General features: G+C 41.7%; 1 non-coding gene and 1 pseudogene across 1 annotated transcript; both read left to right on the top strand.

The window, feature by feature from the left end:
• The first annotated feature begins 3,527 nt into the window (after nt 1-3,527).
• Nucleotides 3,528-3,634, top strand: LOC131274710 (U6 spliceosomal RNA). The gene has a single exon (XR_009181996.1). It is a non-coding gene; the product is annotated as a U6 spliceosomal RNA (small nuclear RNA).
• A 113-nt stretch (nt 3,635-3,747) lies between these two features.
• LOC131274458 (coiled-coil domain-containing protein 138 pseudogene) lies at nt 3,748-4,659 on the top strand (annotated as a pseudogene).
• Nucleotides 4,660-18,212: the final 13,553 nt, after the last annotated feature.

The raw sequence follows: 18,212 nt of genomic DNA, 5'->3' as shown, positions 1-18,212 counted from the left end.
GAGGGAAAAAGAGGTGTGATATGGGGACATTTCAGGGACTTGGAGTTGTCCTGAATGATATTGCAGGGACAGATGCATGACATTATATGTCCTGCCATAACCCACTGAATAGACTGAGAGAGAGTGTAAACTACAATGTAAACTATAATCCATACTGTGTAGCAGTGCTCCAAATTGTATTCATCAAATGCAATTAATGTATCACACTACTGAAAGAAGTTGTTGATGTGGGAAAAGTCGGGGTTGTGAGGAGTGAAGCATATGGGAACCTCCTATATTTTTTACTGTAGCAATTTCTATTATCTATATATCTTTTAAAATTAAATAAAAAAATATATAAAATAAAGCCTGCCCCTTAGGGTCCTAGGAACATCTGGACAGCATAGGCAGACCACAGGGCCTCATGAAACCAGCACACCCTCAGCAGGCTCTATCTGGGGATATATGAAAAGGTATTTCCCCAATAGAACATAGTTATCCTCATTTATAAATCCCCTAACTATGATTCTTCTCCTTTTATGAACCTATAATTTTCATTTTAATTATTTAGACTATTTCTCAGAGACTTAAAGCCTTTTGTACTCTTCCAGTGCTAGCGGAGTCTGAAAGCCAGCAGATACATGGCCAGTTCCTACTCTCCAGTTCTTCAGGCCTGCAATGGACAATGAACACAATGATGATGGACCAGCCCCAGCCCAAAAGGAAGGAGTATCTTCAACTGCAAAATAGTTCCTCTGCCCCATAACATCTACATCTGTTCTCAGATGGAAGTAGTCAGAATGGACAGCAAAAGACTGAGGAAAGAACAGAAATAAGGGAAGAGTGTAACTGCTGACTAAAGCAGATTTATTGTTACTGTAATTAGTATCTTGTTAACTAACATGTAACTCTGATATAAAAAAATAAATTCATCCAGGAGCACATATAGCTCAGTAGTTGAGCATGTACAAGGCCCTATGTACAAGGTCCTATGTACAAGGCCCCAGGTTCCTATGTACAAGGTCTGGGGTCTAATTCCCAGTCCCTCCAAGCAAACAAAAATAAAACAAAATAAAATCTGCTCTCCCTCAAGGAGAGCAGCCCAGCACAAAAGAGGTCCAGCCTGCCCAGGAGTGGCGCTGCATACACGGAGAGTGGACGCAGCAAGATGATGCAACTAAAAGAGACACCAATTCCCGGTGCTACAGAAAAGAATACAAGCAGACAAAGAAGAACACTCAGCGAATGGACACAGAGAGCAGACAACTGGGGGAGGGGAAAGGAAGGAGAGAGAAATAAAAAATAAATCTTTAAAATAATAATAATAAATAACCACTCAAGACAGAGAATAAAAATAAAATAAAAAGACAGGGTGAGTGAATTGTAAACCATTTTGTTTTGATCATTTCTTAACTTTAAGAAATAGAGTAATTTAAAAACAGAATGACAAGATGACAACCTTTCAGAACCATGTGAAATGGCAGGCTCTGCCTTGTTGGTGTCTCCAGCTTCTCCCCTAATGGGCACAGGGATTTAACAACAGAAAATATAACTGAGGCTTCCCTTGTAGTCTTTTATAGAATTAGAGTCATTTGTACTTTGCTCTCATGTCAAGAGTAGTGGCAGATTCACTGGCACATGTGAGCTTCTTAAAAGATGAGTTTCTTTGGACAATGAAAATTTAAGTTAGTAGCAACTTAATTCTTTGTAAGTAATTCACCAGATATTACTGCTAAGGAGAAGGAGGAAGAAAAGGCCTTCTGGAAATCTTGCTTATTTCTTGTAAGATTTCTGGCACTGTGGGTTAAAGGAAGTGGCATATGAGTTTGGGGAAGTTAAATGGAACAGCCTTCTGTGTTTATCTCTCTACTTAACTTCATAAAAAATAGTCTAGGGAAGAGGATGTGGCTTGAGTGATTGAGCCTCCATCTACCACACAGGAGGCCCACGTTCAATTCCAGTAGCCTCCTGGTGAAGGCAAACTGGCCCATGCCACAGAAAGCTGATGGCCCACACCACAGGCAGCTGGTGCAGCAAGATGATGAAATAAAGGGGAACAAATACACACAGGAGAATGCGCAGCAAATGGACACAGAGCAGACAGCAAGCGCAAATGGCAAGGGGGGGATAAATTATAAAAAAAAAAAAAAGCCTACAATTTACAGGGGAAAAAAAACAAAGTGTGTCACCATGAGGAAATTATCAGTCACTTCTTAGGTACAAAACCTACCTGCCCAGGGTCTAGAAGTTCCAATGCAATGCTGACAGCATTCATGAATCCAGGGCTCCAGAGCTGGAAACCACAGGAAGGGCTCCATGAGGAGTCATGTGACAGTTCACACAAATCTGTGCTGGCAGGCCAAGGATTAGGATGCTAACCAAGAGAGAAATAAAGATTTGCCATTTTCTTCACAAGATTGTGATGGTTTTTCTTTGAATCAAAAACTGTACAGGATGTTGTAGCAGTTTGATATTATTTATGTACTACAGAAATAGATATGGATTGTGTTTGTAAACTGGTCTGCTCTGGGCATATAAGATTGTATTAGATTCAGAGGTTTCCCTTTTTACTTTATTAAATCAAGATTAGGGCTTTTTTTTTTTACATCATTAAGGTGACTCAGTTTGATTTCTCACCCCCAGCTGCTTTCTGCACTATATAAACGGATGCTCAATCAAAGACAGGGAAGTAAATACACAGAGAAGGAGAACACAGAGTTTTGTTTTGGATGCTGGAGCCCTGAGGAGAGAGCCATATAGTGCATCTGGTAGTTGGTAGCTGAAGAGACCAGAGCTCTGAACAGCTGTGAAAGCCCAGAAAGAAACAAGACCTGGGGAGTGAGAGGAGCCTTATGCCAGCCAGTAGCTGAGATCAAAAGAAGCTGGGACCATGGATCCTAAGGAGGAAGTGGAACGCTGAACCCTAGCAGACACCAGAGCCATCTTACTCCAACACATGGCAACAGACTCTGGTGAGGGAAGTAACTTTCTCTTTATGACCCATGACTGTAAGATTTTACCCCAAATAAATACCCTTTACAAAAGCCAATATGGGAAGTGGATGTGGCTCAGGCAACTTGCTCCCACCTACCACATGGGAGGTCACTGGTTCAGATCCCGGTGCCTTCTAAAGAAGACAGCAAGCTGGCTCAACAGGTAGGTACTGTAAGCTGACACAGCAAGAGATCAAGAAAAAACATAATGAGAGACCCAACAAAGTAGGGAGCAGAGCTTTCTGGTGCCTCCTAAAAGTAGACAGCGAGCTGACGTGACGGACAGGTGTGGCAAGCTGACACAACAAGATAACAAGACACATGGGTAGGAAAATCATGAGCGACACAACAAAAGCAGGAAGTGGAGGTGGCTCAAATGATAGGTATCTCCCTCCACCATCAGAGGTCCCAGGTTTGGCTCCCGGTACCTCCTAAAGAAACAAGGAAGAGAAACAAGCACAGCAAGTGAAAACAACAAGGGGGTGGAGAGAAATAAATGTTAGAAAGAAAAAAAAATGAAAGTAAAATAAAAGAAACTATGCAATATGTAATACAGTGCTCACTTTGGCAGCACATACACTAAAACTGGAGCCATACAGAGAAGATTAGCATGGCCCCTAAATAAGCATGACATGCAAATTCATGAAGTGTTCATATTTTTTATTTACCACTGAGATTTTTATCAACTTTAACTGTTCTCAAAGCAACACGCAAAGCTGAAATAGCATAGTAAAGAAGCAGTGTAACATAGGAAGCTGGGAGAGAGTAATTTTAATATGCTGATTATCTGGCTCAGACATCTGATTCTCTTTGTTGGATCTGAAGACAGATGAAGGAAAACCTTGCTTTGGAAAAATCAAGCTGAACCAGTAATATTAAGTCATCTAAGACTATCCAGTAAAGGACTCTTGTCCAATGTCATTGATAGTTTGCTTTGGATGACAGTAGACTCTAATTCTTGCAGCCTTTTCTGGAAGCCTGTACCAATACTTTATTTTTTTCATTCTTGGTCCATGTTGCTTCAAACCCCAAAGCTTGATCTTCAAATACAGAAAAGCCTAGTGTTGTTCTATAGGAACTTTACAAAATCAAGAGTAATAAGAAGCACTTTCAACTCTTTACAATTCATCTGTTGCTTCAAGAAATACCAAGAACAACATGTCCAGAGCATGTCTTTCTCTGTAAGAACCTAAATTCAACTCTGTTCAATTTGGGTTTAGCAAAATGCAAGTCCTGGGTCTCCAATGCAAGCCATTAGACTGACTTGTTAGTTATATATATGATATATGTGTTCCATATTTGTAAAACCAAAAATTATGTAAGTAAAATTCTGCCAAGGGAAGGTATCAGTAGCATCATTTATCATGAAATATAAATAGAAAGGTTTTTATTTTTACTGTTTAAATGAAATCTGTAGATACTATGGCATTTTTGGACAGTTTCAGTGCAACTAAGATAGTATTTAGGTACAAAACAATTTCCAGATATGACACTTGGGGTACTTTTTATAAAAAGTTTAAGAAGTAATTTTTTAAATTATGGGATTATTAGGAATAAAATTGGTGCTTATATTGGGGAAAAAGTAATATACATTGCTGAATTCCATCTATGCAAAATATAAATGCAAATAAATTACAAAGACAGAAATAGATTAGCAATTTTTATATGGCAGGGGAAGGATAGAGAGACTGAGAGGTGGCTACAAAGGGGTAGGTTTTTTGTGCATCTATTTTTCCTTTATGTTGTTTCCTTTTGGGGGGAGTAAATGAAAATGCTTTAATGTTGACTGAAGTGATGAATGCACAACTCTGTGATTATACCAAATGCCACTGATTATATACTTTAGATGAACTGTATGGTTTATGAATATGTTTTAATAAGAATTTTTAAGGAAAACAACCTCCCAAAAAAGAAAAGCTCAGGACTAGAATGATTCACAAATGAATTCTACCAGTCATTCCAAGAGGAATTAAAACCACTCCTGCTCACGCTATTCCAAATAATTGAAGAGAACACTACCTAACTCATTCTATGAAGCCAACATCACCCTAATTCTATAGCAGATAAAGATACTAGTCTAAAATAAAACCAATAGACCAATCTCTCTAATGAATATAAATGCAAAAATCCTCAATAAAATACTTTCAAATAGATTCCAACAGCACATCAAAGGAATTATACACCATATTCAAGTGGGTTTATCCCAGGTATTCATGGTGGTTCAACATAAGCAAATCAACTAATGTAATATACCACAACAACAAATCAAAGGATAAAAACCATATGATCATTTTGATTGACCCAGAAAAGGCATCTGACAAGGGAGGGGCAAGATGGCAACAAGTAAGGTGCTCTAAGTGTCAGCTCGCCCTAGAGTGCAGTTAGTAATCAGTCAGAGCTATGTTTCTTTTTGGAAATTTTTAATTTTTTTAAAAGATACTAGAGTATATAGATGTTACATAAAAAATATAGTGGACTCCCTTGTGCCCTGCTCCCCACATCACCTACATTTACCCTCTTTAACAATGTCATTCATTAGTGTGGTACATTCATTGCAATTGATGAACACATTTTGAAGTATTGCCACTAAGCATGGATTTTAGTTCACATTGTAGTTTACACTCCCATACAATTCTGTAGGTTATGGCAAGATGTACAATGGCCTGTATTTGTCATTGCAATGTCATTTAGGACAAATCCCAAGTTCTGAAAATGCCCCCTTAGTACACCTGCTATCCCTCTCTCTGATCGCATAACCTCCAGTGGCCACTGCCTCCACATCAATGATATAAGTTCTTCCATTACTAGAATCACAATAAGTATGTAGCAGAATACCAGTAAGTCCACTCTCAGGTGTAGCTCATTCCTCAAGCTTGAGGATTATGGGATGGTGATGCCCACTCCACCTCTAATTGAGAGGGGGCTTCAGCCCCATACATCTGATGAATGGGACTCTCTTGTTTGCAGTTGTAGACCTCCTGGTTCCTTGGTATGCTGGTTGTCCATCCATCCTTATTAGTTGTCCTGGTGAGTCCAATGAACTGGAGAGTAGGTGTTGCAACTCCATTGATGCTCAGGGCCCAGCTGGCACATGGACAGCCTAAAGATTCAAATCCCTTGGGCATACACCTCCAACTCCAGCACCAACTATAGGTTGAAACAGCAGGGACCCAAGAGTCACGTGTAGGGAAACCATAACTTAGTCCAATTCTGTCACACTAGGCAGCACAAATCTCAAAGTATGGCCCACTGGCAAGGCACCAATCTCATGAGCTAACTGCCCTAACCATAGTGCCTGGGTGTCTCCAGAGCCCCCAGAACTATCTTAATCACATGTTGGGGGGACCAGGGGACAAAAAGAGCATCCTGCCATATCCTTGGATGAACAGAAGAAGGATAGTCTCCATCTGCAGTGAAGATTCTTGAGTACAGCCCATCCACCACTGGCAGCTCAAGAGCTGTTGTCCACCTGGAATGGAAAGCTCCATTTCCCAAAAAACGGGGCAGGAAGAGATGGTCACACACTGGATTTAGCCACTAATTAGTAAAATAGGTTGGCTGAAGTCCAATACTAAGAATGGCTAAAGTCTGAAACTAAGATGGAAAGAGATCAGCAGCCTCCATTTATCACCACCTTCCAGCAATTGGTGGGAAGCAGGGTTAACTGAAAATCACAGTGATGATAGGTACTGGCTTCTTTCCACCCAGATCAACTTACTGCCCTAGCCTAGGACCCAGCCCCATCTCCGATGGGGAGGAAGCTAAGAGGACTTGCACCAGCCTCTCTAGGCAACTATAGACGCTTTCAGTCTACACAAACTAGATCGCTGAGCACCCATGTGACTACATGCCTGCCTCCAATAGGAAAGGAGGGTAGGCAGTGTTTCCTCAGCATCTCTGGGGTTCTGCAGGCACTTTTGGCCCATAGGGACTAGATGGTTGGACACCGGTAGCTGCATCCCGACCCGCCTGATAGAATGGTGTGCGGGGTAGTGTTTTCCCAGAGCCTCTGGGCACCTGCAGCTGCATTTGGCCCCCATGAACTAGACTGTTGGACACTTCTGAGCTCCATCCCTGCCTCTCACAGGGAGAAGGAGGGCTAGACTCCCCCAGGCTCACCGGCCAACTTCAGTCGCTTATGGCTCACACAGACTAGGCTGTTGGGTACCCTTGTGGCTTCATCCCCACCCATGGCAAGGAAGAAGAGGGGCAGTGCTTCCTCAGCTTCTCTGGGCACTCCAATTACCTTTAGCCTGAACAGACAAGATTGTTGTGCACACCTGTGACTCTATCCTCACCCCTGGCAGGGGAAGAGTGTCAGGTGCTTCATCAGTTTATCTAAGCAACTGCAAGCAGTTTTGACCTTCAGGGTTTAGTTTAATGCCCACTCCTTAGCTCCATCCCCACCCCAGGAAGTTGAGAAAGGGGTAAGGCATTTCATCAGTCTCTCCAGGCAACTATATTAATATCAGGTCATGGATTGCAATTACTGCACACAGCTGTTGCTCAGTCCCTTCTCCTTGCAGAGGAGAAAGCTGGAAGAAGCTTCACCAGTTCCTGGGGTGACATGGGCAGCTTTAGACTCCATGGTTTACAGTACCAACTGCCTCCATGGCTCTACTCCACAACTAGCAACAGAGGAAGTGCAAGATGAACTGAAAAAAAAATTTAGATTGGCTAAACACAAGCCACTATGAAGTTCCAAATTAAGTTGAACCAAGTATCAAACAAGGGCTGTAGCACAAAGCCAATCAAAAAGAAAGACCTAGAGTAAAGAGAGAAAATGAGCCCAGAATAAATATATCAAGTAAATCAGATGCTAAAATACCAACAAAGATTTACCACCCAAACCAAGAAACAAGATAGGGACCAAAGGAAGAAACTAAGCCTCCAGATGACATAAAGGAGTTGAGAAAACTAATCATAGATGTTCAAGTAAATCTCCTTAATAAATCCAATGAGATGGCTAAAGACATTAAAGGTACTAAGACGACACTGGATGAGCACAAAGAAGACTTCAAAAGCAAACATAGAAAAGCAGCAGATCTTATAGGAATGAGACACAATGAATGAAATTGCAAATACACTGGAGGCATATAACAAGATTTGAAGGGGCAGGAGAAAGGATCACTAAGCTTGAAAACATGCCTCCAAAAGCAAACATACAAAAGAACAGATAAAGAAAAGAATGGAAAAAATTTCAAAAAAGTCCAAGAGAACTAAATTACAGCGAGAGACATACAAACATGCTTGTCATGGGTGGCCCAGAAGGAAAAGAAAAGGGAAAAGAGGCAGAAGGAATATTGAGGAAATAATGGTAGTGAAATTCCAAACTCAATTGAAAGACACAGCTACGCCTTCCCAGGCCAAGAAGCACAACATACTCCTATCTGAATAGACATAGCCCAGGACACATACTAACCAGAATGTCAAATGACAAAAATAAAGAGAAAATCCTCAGAGCAGCAAGAGAAAAGAAATTCATTACATACAAGGGATGCCCAATAAGATGAAATGCTGATTTCTCATCAGAACCCATGATACATTTAAGATACTAAAAGAAAAAACTGCCAGCCAAGAATCTTATATCCAGCAAGACAGTCTTTCAAGGGAAGCAGGCTTGGCCCAGTGGATAGGGCATCTGTCTACCACATGGGAGGTCCATGGTTCAAAGCCCAGGCCTCCTTGACCCATGTTGAGCTGGCCCACACACAGTGCTGATGCACATGAGGAGTGCTGTGCCATGCAGGAGTGTCCCCCATGTAGGGGAGCCCCTTACACAAGGAGTACACCCTGTAAGTAGAGCCACCCAGCATGAAAGAAAGTGCAGCCTGCCCAGGAGTGGCGCCGCACACACAGAGTTGATGCAGCAAGATGATGAAACAAAAAGAAACACAGATTCCCGGTGCCGCTGATAAGAATAGAAGTGGTCACAGAAGAACACACAGCAAATGGACACAGAGAGCAGACAACTGGGGGTTAGGAGGGGAGAGAAATAAATTTTTTTACAAAAAGACTGTCTTTCAAAAATGAGGATGTTTAGAATATTCAGGTAAGTAGAAACTGAAGGAGTGTGTAACCAAGAGACAGGCTTTGTAGGAAACACTAAAGGGAGTGCTACAGCCTGGAAAGAGAAGACAGGAGAGAGAGGCATGGGAGAAATTATAGAAAGGAAGATTACATCAGTAAAAGTATGGAAGTGTCTATCAAATGATGAATGGATAAACAAAATGTGCTTTATACATATGATGGATATTATTCCACTGTAAGAAAAAAATGGAGTCTTGATGTATGTGACAACATGGATGAACCCTGAGGACATTATGTTGAGTGAAATAACTCGACACAGAAAGACAAATATTGGATCATCTCACTAGTATGAACTAAATATAATGAGCAATCTCATGGAGTTAGTATCTAGAATATGGTTCACCAGAAGATAGAATGAGGGTAGAAAATAGGGAGCCGACACTTAATTTGTGTAGAATTTGTAATAACGTTGATTGTAAATGTTTGGAAATGGAGAGAGAGGTGATGACAGCCCATTAGAGTGGGTGTAATTAACAGTGCTGATATGAGTGTGTGATTGTGGTTGAAAGGGCAAGTATAGGGTCATGTGTGTCACTAAAAGGAAAGCTGGAGGATGAAACATGGGACTGTGTAAGATAGTGAACCCTGTTGTGAACGATGACTATGGTCAGTGGTACAAATATAAGAATGTTCTTCCATGAATTAAAACAAATGTATGTTACAATTACAAGGTTGTGGCAGTTTGAAATTCCTTCATGAATCCCCAAAACTGAAAGATTGTTTCTAAACTAATCCATTCGTGTGGGTGTGAGACCTTGTCACTGGACTACATCAATGAGGCATGACTCAGATTGAGGCTCTGCCCTCTGGCTGGGTCTAGAGACTCTCAGCTAAAGGAAGTTGCCATATTTGTTCCTTCAATGTGAGAAAATGGACTAAGTTTTACCCACAGCTGAGATGCAAGAGAGAAGCCCCTGAGAGGCTCAAAGAGCTGAATCCCAGGGAGAGATGAGCTATATGCCTGATAGCTTCTACCTAACTCAGGAAGAAAGCAGAGAAGCCTATTCTGATAGAGGAGACCTGTAAAGAGACAAGCCATATGCCTGGTTGCCCACAGGTGGGCTCCAGTAGACAGTAGATTCCAGAGAGGAAGGCAGAGACCTCTGCAGAGATCAACTGCCATCTTGCTTCTCCACGTGGCTGGACAACAGGATCAACAGTAGCTGACTCTGGTGGAAAGCAACTCTGATGGTGCCTTGATTTGGATATTTTGCAACCTTGAAGCTGTAAGCATTTACCCCTAACAAATCACCTAATAATCCAACACATTTCTGGTACTTTGCATCAGCAACCTTTGGCAAACTAAAACAAAGGTATTAATAATAGGATGACATGGGGACAAAAATATACCTAAAGCAAACTATGGACTGTAGTGAATAGAATATATTAATATTTACAATGATATTGATAAACCTTTCTTTAAATAGATCAGGAAAAAGAAGACACAAAGTGCTAATATCAGGAATGATAAGGAACATATTACTGATCTTATAGATGTTAAAATGATGACAAGGGAAATTATGAAAACTCACACAAGAAGGGAGAACGAGAATAAAATAAAATAGACAATTAAGATGGCCATATTGGGAAGTGGATTTGGCCCAATGAATAGGGCATCCACCTACAACGTGGGGGGTCCAATATTCAAACCCAGGGCCTCCTTGACCCGTTTGGAGCTGGCCCATGCACAGTGCTGATGTGTGCAAGGAGTGCTGTGCCACGCAGGGGTGCCCCCAGATAGGGGAGCCACACACACAAGGAGTGTGCCCCATAAGGAGAGCAGCCCCATGTGAAACAAGTGCAGCCTGCCCAGGAATGGCACCGCACACACGGAGAGCTGACGCAGTAAGATGATGCAACAAAAAGATACACAAATTCTGGGTGCCACTAACAAGAATACAAGCAGATACAGAAGAACACACAGCGTATGGACACAGCAGACAACTGGGGGGGAAGGAGAAAGAAATAAATAAAAAATAAATCTTTTAAAAAAAAGGTCATATCATGATCCAGTTCACTTAAAGGGTATTATATTTACACCATATAATTATGATCACAATAGATTTCAGAAATCTTGGGCTATTTTCTAGACTGGCTTTAGTACCCCCTGGCTCATAAGGGGAACAGTCTAGAAGTCCAGAAATTCTACTTCTGTCTTATCCTTAGTAGGCCTAAGAAAACTGGCTAAGTTATAGCTAACAGTCTAAATCTGATTCTAACCAAACTGGAGCACTGAGACAGAAAAAAAAAAAATTACCCTTAGTTTTCAACATGGAATTCCCTCAGGGACAAATTCTTCAGAAAGTAATCAACTTTGTGATAAGGCTCATAGATACATAAAGTAGGATTAGGCACAATTTTTGCTGCTGAGATTACCATTAAATTCATCTTGAGATGCAAATCCTTCTAACAACACAAAGGAAAAGCACCTGAATGCCCAACATTTGCTCAGAGAAAAAGCTGTACAAGTTATTTGAGCTTATATTCACAGCAATATCCCACATCTCCCGCCTACTGGGAAAATTTCCTGATTAAATCAATTCAAGTTAAATTACAACTTTTAAGTCATCATTAGGCATTTCAACTTGAAAAGATCATCTCATCCCAACAAAAACATGGTTCATAGCTCTTTTGACAGTATTACTTAATCATGGTCATTTTTCTCCTTTTTTTAAGACAAAGGTTTTGCTAAAAATAACAGCTCTTAAAAATGGTGAACTCCACAAATTTCTTCCAATCCTGAAACATCTGTTAACATGGTGGGTAAAAGAGGATCCCTTTCCTTTACATGTGGAATAATTCCTCTCTAAAGAAACATAAAAATAAAACAAATATTTGAGCAGTTTTTTTTCAACTGTGCAATGACCAATAAAAGCAGCCTCTACACCAGCTTTTAAAAATTTTTTTTATAATTTATTGAAGTATATCACTCATACATAAACATACATAAACAAGAAATGTGTAATAGTTTGTGAACTTACAAAACAAACATATAACATCAAACAAAAATATATAACATCTCACCCTACCACCAATAACTTGCAACATTTTTTTTTAAAGATTTATTTTATTTCTCTCCCCTTCCCCCCGCTACCACAGTTGCCTGTTCTCTGTGTCCATTTGCTGCATGTTCTTGTTTTTGTCCGCTTCTGTTGTTGTCAGCGGTACGGGAATCTGTGTCTCTTTCTGTTGCATCATCTTGCTGCATCAGCTCTGTGTGTGTGTGGCACCATTCCTGGGCAGGCTGCACTTTCTTTCACACTAGGCGGCTCTCCTTACGGGGTGCACTCCTTGCATGTGGGGCTCCCCTACATGGGGAACACCTGTGCATGGCATGGCACTCCTTGTACACATCAGCACTGCACGTGCGCCAGCTCCACATGCATCAAGGAGGCCCGGGGTTTGAACCGTGGCCCTCCCATGTGGTAGACAGATGCCCTAACCCCTGGGCCAGGTCCGCTTCCCTACTTGCATTGTTTTTAAACCTTTTCAACTAATGATTAAAAGAACATTGTCAAAACATTACTACTAAACAAAGTATTTTTCCCCTAACCAATCTGATTATTATTATCTTTATATCATACATAAACAATTAAGTGTATAGTAAAAGTTATGCACTTACAAAGCAAACATGCATAACATCATACAGGGTCCCATACAACAAACCTCCACCAACACCTTGCATTCTCAAGAGATATTTGTTACAAACTATGAAAGAACACTGTCAAAACCTTACTACTAATCATAGCTCTTTTCTTACATTTGGTGTGTTTTTCCCCCAACCAAACCTATTATTGTTTTTTAAATATAATTTTCATGACAAGTTGTAAACTTATAAAACAATCATGCACATGTGCAGAATTCACAAACAACACCCCTCCATCAACACACCACAATGTGGTGTGTCATTTTCTACTGATAAAATAATATCATCTGATTTTTGCCATGTTCATAGTGTCCATTTGGCTCACATTTTCCATACCACCTCAGTATCAACACAGTACATCTTTTGCATAGATGCAAGAATATTATATTAGTACTACTAACCACAGTCCAGAGGTCACTCCAGCTGTATTTTTCCCATGCTTCCCCACATTCCCAACACCCTGCAGTACTGATATGCATTTGTTCTAGCTAACAAAGGACACTCTTGGATCTGTACCGTCAGCCACAATTCTTACCCACCTCTTGGTTTATTGTGCTATCCAGTTCCTAGATTATTCTCAAGCATCTGTCAAATAGCATTTACATAACTAGACTACCATTTTCAGTCACATCCCCATTTATAAACTAGCTGTTACTCACTGTGTTACCATCCACTCTATACATTTCCACAATTTTACAGTAAAGCTAATTACAACTTCTACACACATTAAACATCAGTAGTCCACTCAGTCCTCTTATCTCCTTTAAGAATCCACCACCTACCATCAGGTCTTGAAGATATTTTCCAATAATTTCTTCTAGAAGTTTCATGACTCCTGCTTTTATTTTTAGTCTTTTGATCCAGTTTGAGTTAATTTTTGGATAAGGTGTGAGATAGGGATCCTCTTTCCTTTCAGCTGTGGATGTCCAATTCTTTTAGCACCATTTGTTGATTGTTCTGCCCGCAATGTGTGAGTTTGACAGGCTAGTCAAAAATCACTTGATCATACCTGTGAGGGTCTGTTTCTGAACCATAAATTTGTTTCCATTGGTCTATTGTGTCTGTCTTTAGGGCAGTACCATGCTCTTTTCACCACTATAGGTAGGTATTATGATTTCAAGTATGGACATGACGGTTCACTTTTCCTTTTTATGATGTTTCTGGCTATTCAGGACTCCTAACGCTTCCAAATAAATTTAATGATCATGTTTTCAATTTTTTCTTTAATGCTGGTGGAATTTTTATCAGGACTGCATTAAATCTGTATATCAATTCGATTAGAATTGACATCTTAATGATATTTAGTTTTCCAATCCGTGAGCATGGACTGTTCTTCCAGTTATTCAGGGATTTTTAAAAAATTGTTTGAACATTGACTTGCAGTTTTCTGAATACAAGTGCTTTATATCATTGGTTAAGTTTATTCCTGCCTATTTTAGTTTTATCTGTCACATTTTATTTTACCACTCTCTTGACACTTTTAGTTACTTTTATTGATATATTCTTCATTTTGAGACTCTCTTCCAGAACCCTCTCTCCTGTCTTTTCTTTTCAGGCTCTACCACACCGTTTAGTATTTCCTGAAATTCTGGTCTCTTGCTTAGAAATTCTCTCACTTTCTGTTTATCTATGAATATTCTAATTTTGCCCTCATTTTTGAAAGGCAGTCTTGCTGGATATAAGATTCTTGGCTGGAACTTTTTCTCTTGTAGTATCTTAAATTTATCAGACCACTGTTTTCTTGCCTCCATGATTTCTGGTGAGAAATCAGCACTTAATCTTATTGGATATCCCTTATATGTTATGCATTGCTTTTCTCTTGCTGCTCTCAGAATTCTCTCCTTGTCTTTGGCCTTTGACATTCTGATGAGTATGCATCTTGGAGTTAGTCTATTTGGATTTTTTTGGATGGGAGTACGTTGTGCCTCTTGGACAGGGATATATATGTCCTTTAGTAGGGTTGGGAAATTTTCTACCATTATTTCTTTAAATATTCCTTCAGACCCTTTTCCCTTCTCTTCTTCTGGGACACCCATGACACGTATGTTTCCAAGCTTTTTGCTGTCATTTAGTTCCCTGAGAGCTTGTTCAATTTTTTCCATTATTTTCTTCATCTGTTCCTTTGTATGTTCACTTTCAGAGGTCATTTCATCAAGCTCACCAATCCTTTCTTCTGCCTCCTCAAATCTGCTGTTATGATTCCAATGTTTTTTTTAATTTCATTGATTGCACTTTTCTTTCCAATAAGATCTGCTATTTTTCTATGTATGCTTTCAAAATCTTCTTTGTGCTCATGCAATGTCTTCCTTTTTTTTTTTTGGATTTATTTATTTATTCATTTCTTCCCCCTTCCCCCCACTCCCCACCCCAGCTGTCTGTTGTTTGTTTCTTTTTGCAGCATCTTCTTCTTCGCTTCTGTTGTTGTTGTCAGTGGCACATGAATCGGTGTTTCTTTTTATTGTGTCATCTTGTGTCACCTCTCCATGTGTGTGGCGCCATTCTTGGGCAGGCTGCACTTTCTTTCATGCTGGGCAGCTCTCCTTATGGGGCACACTTCTTGCACATGGGGCTCCCCTACAAGGGGGACACCCCTGCATGGCAGGGCACTCCTTGTGTACATCAGCACTGCACACGGGCCAGCTCCACAAGGGTCAAGGAGGCCCGGGGTTTGAACCGTGGACCTCCCATGTGGTAGACGGATGCCCTAACCTCTAGGCCAAGTTCGCTGCCCCAATGTCTTCTTAATATCCTTAATCTCTTTAGCCATCTCATTGAATTTATTAAGGAGATTTATTTTTAACATCTATGATTAGTTGTCTCAACTCCTTTATGTCATCTAGAGGCTTATCTTTTTCCTTTAAGTGGGCCATTGCTTCCTGTTTCCTGGTGTGGATTGTAATTTTTGGTTGGTGTCTTGGCATCTGGCTTACTAGAGTGTTTTTTCTGGGTGCAGTTTTTCTCTGCAGTTTAGGGCTTCCTATTGTTTCTCCCTTGCTGGTTATGCCATAGGAGCCAAGCATGTAGTTGGTGCTGTAAGCTGTGGAGGCTCAAGCCGCCCTTGTTGCTCCAGGGACCAATGGAACTTCTTCCACCTTTCTCCTTTGCCAGGGGTAAGGACAGAGTGATGGCTATGTGGCATAATCCATGCGCACACCTAGACTGTAGTTGCCCAGAGAGACTGATGAAGCTTCACATCGCTTTCTCCCCTACCTGGGGCAGGGATGGAGCTGCAGGTATGGGCAGCAATCTATGCAGTGCAGGTCCAAGATGACCGCAGTTGCCCTGGTAGACTTCTGATTTTCAGTCTATGCCAGCCAAAGTTCCCTGCAGTTACCTATGTAGGCTGGTGCAGGGCTCCTCACCCTCCACACCCTTAGAGGCAGGGCTGAAGCCTAGGTTAGGGCTGCAGGCTGATCTGTGTGAAAGAATCTGGTTCCTACCAACACTGAGAGTTTCAGTCAACCCTGCTTCCCCTCAGACTGAGGGCAGAGTCAGAATGGTGGCTACTGGCCTTTCTGACTTGGGCTAGTTCTCACCCCAGCTGTTTCCAGGGTTATCTCTTCACCATCAAAGTCTCCCAATCAGTAGCCATAATCAGCAGCCAACTGTCTCCTCCTCCCCGATTTCTGGGAAATGGAGCTTCCAATTCCCATCACAGAACAGCTCCTGAAGTGGCTCGTGCGCCAGAGTAGGATGATTACCAACGTCCATGGTTTGGCTAGTAATTTCCCAGAGAGGCTGGCGCAGGTCCCCACAGCTTCCTCCCTGCTGGAGGTGGCACTGGGTCTTAGGCTAGACCTGCAATATGATCTGGATGGGAAGAAGCTGGTCCCCACCTGCACTGGGATTCTCAGTCCGCCCTGCTCCCCCTTGTGCCAGCCACGGAGTTAAGATGGCAGCTTCTGGCCTCTTTCTGACCTGGACAGGCTCAAACCTTAGCTGTTCTCAGGATCATACTGTAGCCCACTGAATTTCCTCATCATAGCTGAAATTGGTGCCCAACCACCTCTTCCTGCCCCATTTTGGGGAAGTGGAGCTTTCAGTTCCAGCCACAGAACAGCTCTTGAGGTGGCTTGTGCTTCCGGTAGAGGATGGGCACTGGCCTCTGTGGCATGGAGCACTCTACTTACGAGTCTTCTCTGCAGATGCGGAGTCTCCTCCTTCCTCTCCAAGGACACTGTAGGATGCTCTTCTGGCCTCCTGGAGTCCCCAAACAAGTCCTTCATCTAGGTCCAGAGAGCTCTGGGTGTTTGCTAACTGCCCTGTAGCAGGAGCTGACTCTAGAAGCTCCTTACTCGGCCACCATCTTGCTGGTTCTCCCTCTATACCAACTTTTACAACGGGTGAGTGTGAAATTTTGCTTTGATCATTATATAATAATTTGTTTTTAGGATGTCATACATGCAAAGTAGGCACTCACCACTGAGCTACACCTGCTCTCCAGTCAGTAAGTTTTTATAAAGTTTGGAGGGGGGAGAGGAAGTTGAGGCTCATTGTTGACCTGCCATCAGGTACAGTTAATAGTGGACAAACGGTACTTGACCTGGACCTCGCAAAGTCCTGCCAAGGGTCCTTCTGATCTCTGTCCACATAAGCTGTCTCTTGGGCATCCCTTGTTTTGGATGTGCACAAAAACAGCGGTGTTGATTGGTCTCCAAGAATGTGTAATGGATTAATTCAACAAGTGCCCAGCAGAAGCCTGCCCTGCTGTGAAGAAACAAGAATTCTCATTTATAGCAGGTGGAAGGGGATCTGACAGCATCCATGAAATCAGAGCCACCCCACTCCTGGCACCCATCCCAGATACACAGACACCTGTAAGATGTGGCACCCACTCAGGTGACTCACTGCAGCTTTATGTGCACCATCCTGGAAACAATCCAAGTGTCCATCGACCGGGACCACTTGGAATAACCTAAGGTCAGGCCACTCAATGGACTATTAAGCAGCTGAAAACAATAATTCACCTCTTCATGTATGCTGATCCAGGGAACTCCAGAATTTTTGTGCAATGAAAAAATAAGGTGGAATTGTAGGTACGGTGTGCCACCTTTCATGCAAAAAAAAAAGGAGCAAAATACCTCTATGTATCCCAATTTGCATTAAAAATAATAAAAGGAAGGAAAAACTAAAATATTATCAAATGGGGAAAGCAAGACTTCTCAGCTCATACCGTTTTCTGCAGTTCTCTTTCTTTCTAGACGGTATAAACCTTGCCTATTGCATTCAGTGCCTCAAACAGAAGAGACAAATGGGAAAGAGGAGGGGCAGAGATGCCCCGTTACTTCCGTTGCCCTGCCTCCCTCGCTGAGGACATCGCGCGGGATACTGATCACAATTGGCCAGTTTAATTCTTATGGTGAGGTCCTCCTTCTAACTGGTCGTCGATTAGGGCGGGAAGCGGCGGCCACGCAGGGAGTATGTGCAGAGGGAGCTTACCCAGACTGAACCCCGTACAGTCAGCCACCTGCAAAATGGGACCACGCTCTGAGGTTTTACAGGGG

The sequence above is a fragment of the Dasypus novemcinctus genome, chromosome 19 (genome assembly GCF_030445035.2).
Source record: "Dasypus novemcinctus isolate mDasNov1 chromosome 19, mDasNov1.1.hap2, whole genome shotgun sequence".
Lineage (NCBI taxonomy): Eukaryota > Metazoa > Chordata > Mammalia > Cingulata > Dasypodidae > Dasypus > Dasypus novemcinctus.
Note: the sequence above shows the minus strand (reverse complement) of the source record. Positions and strands in the feature narration are given on the sequence as shown.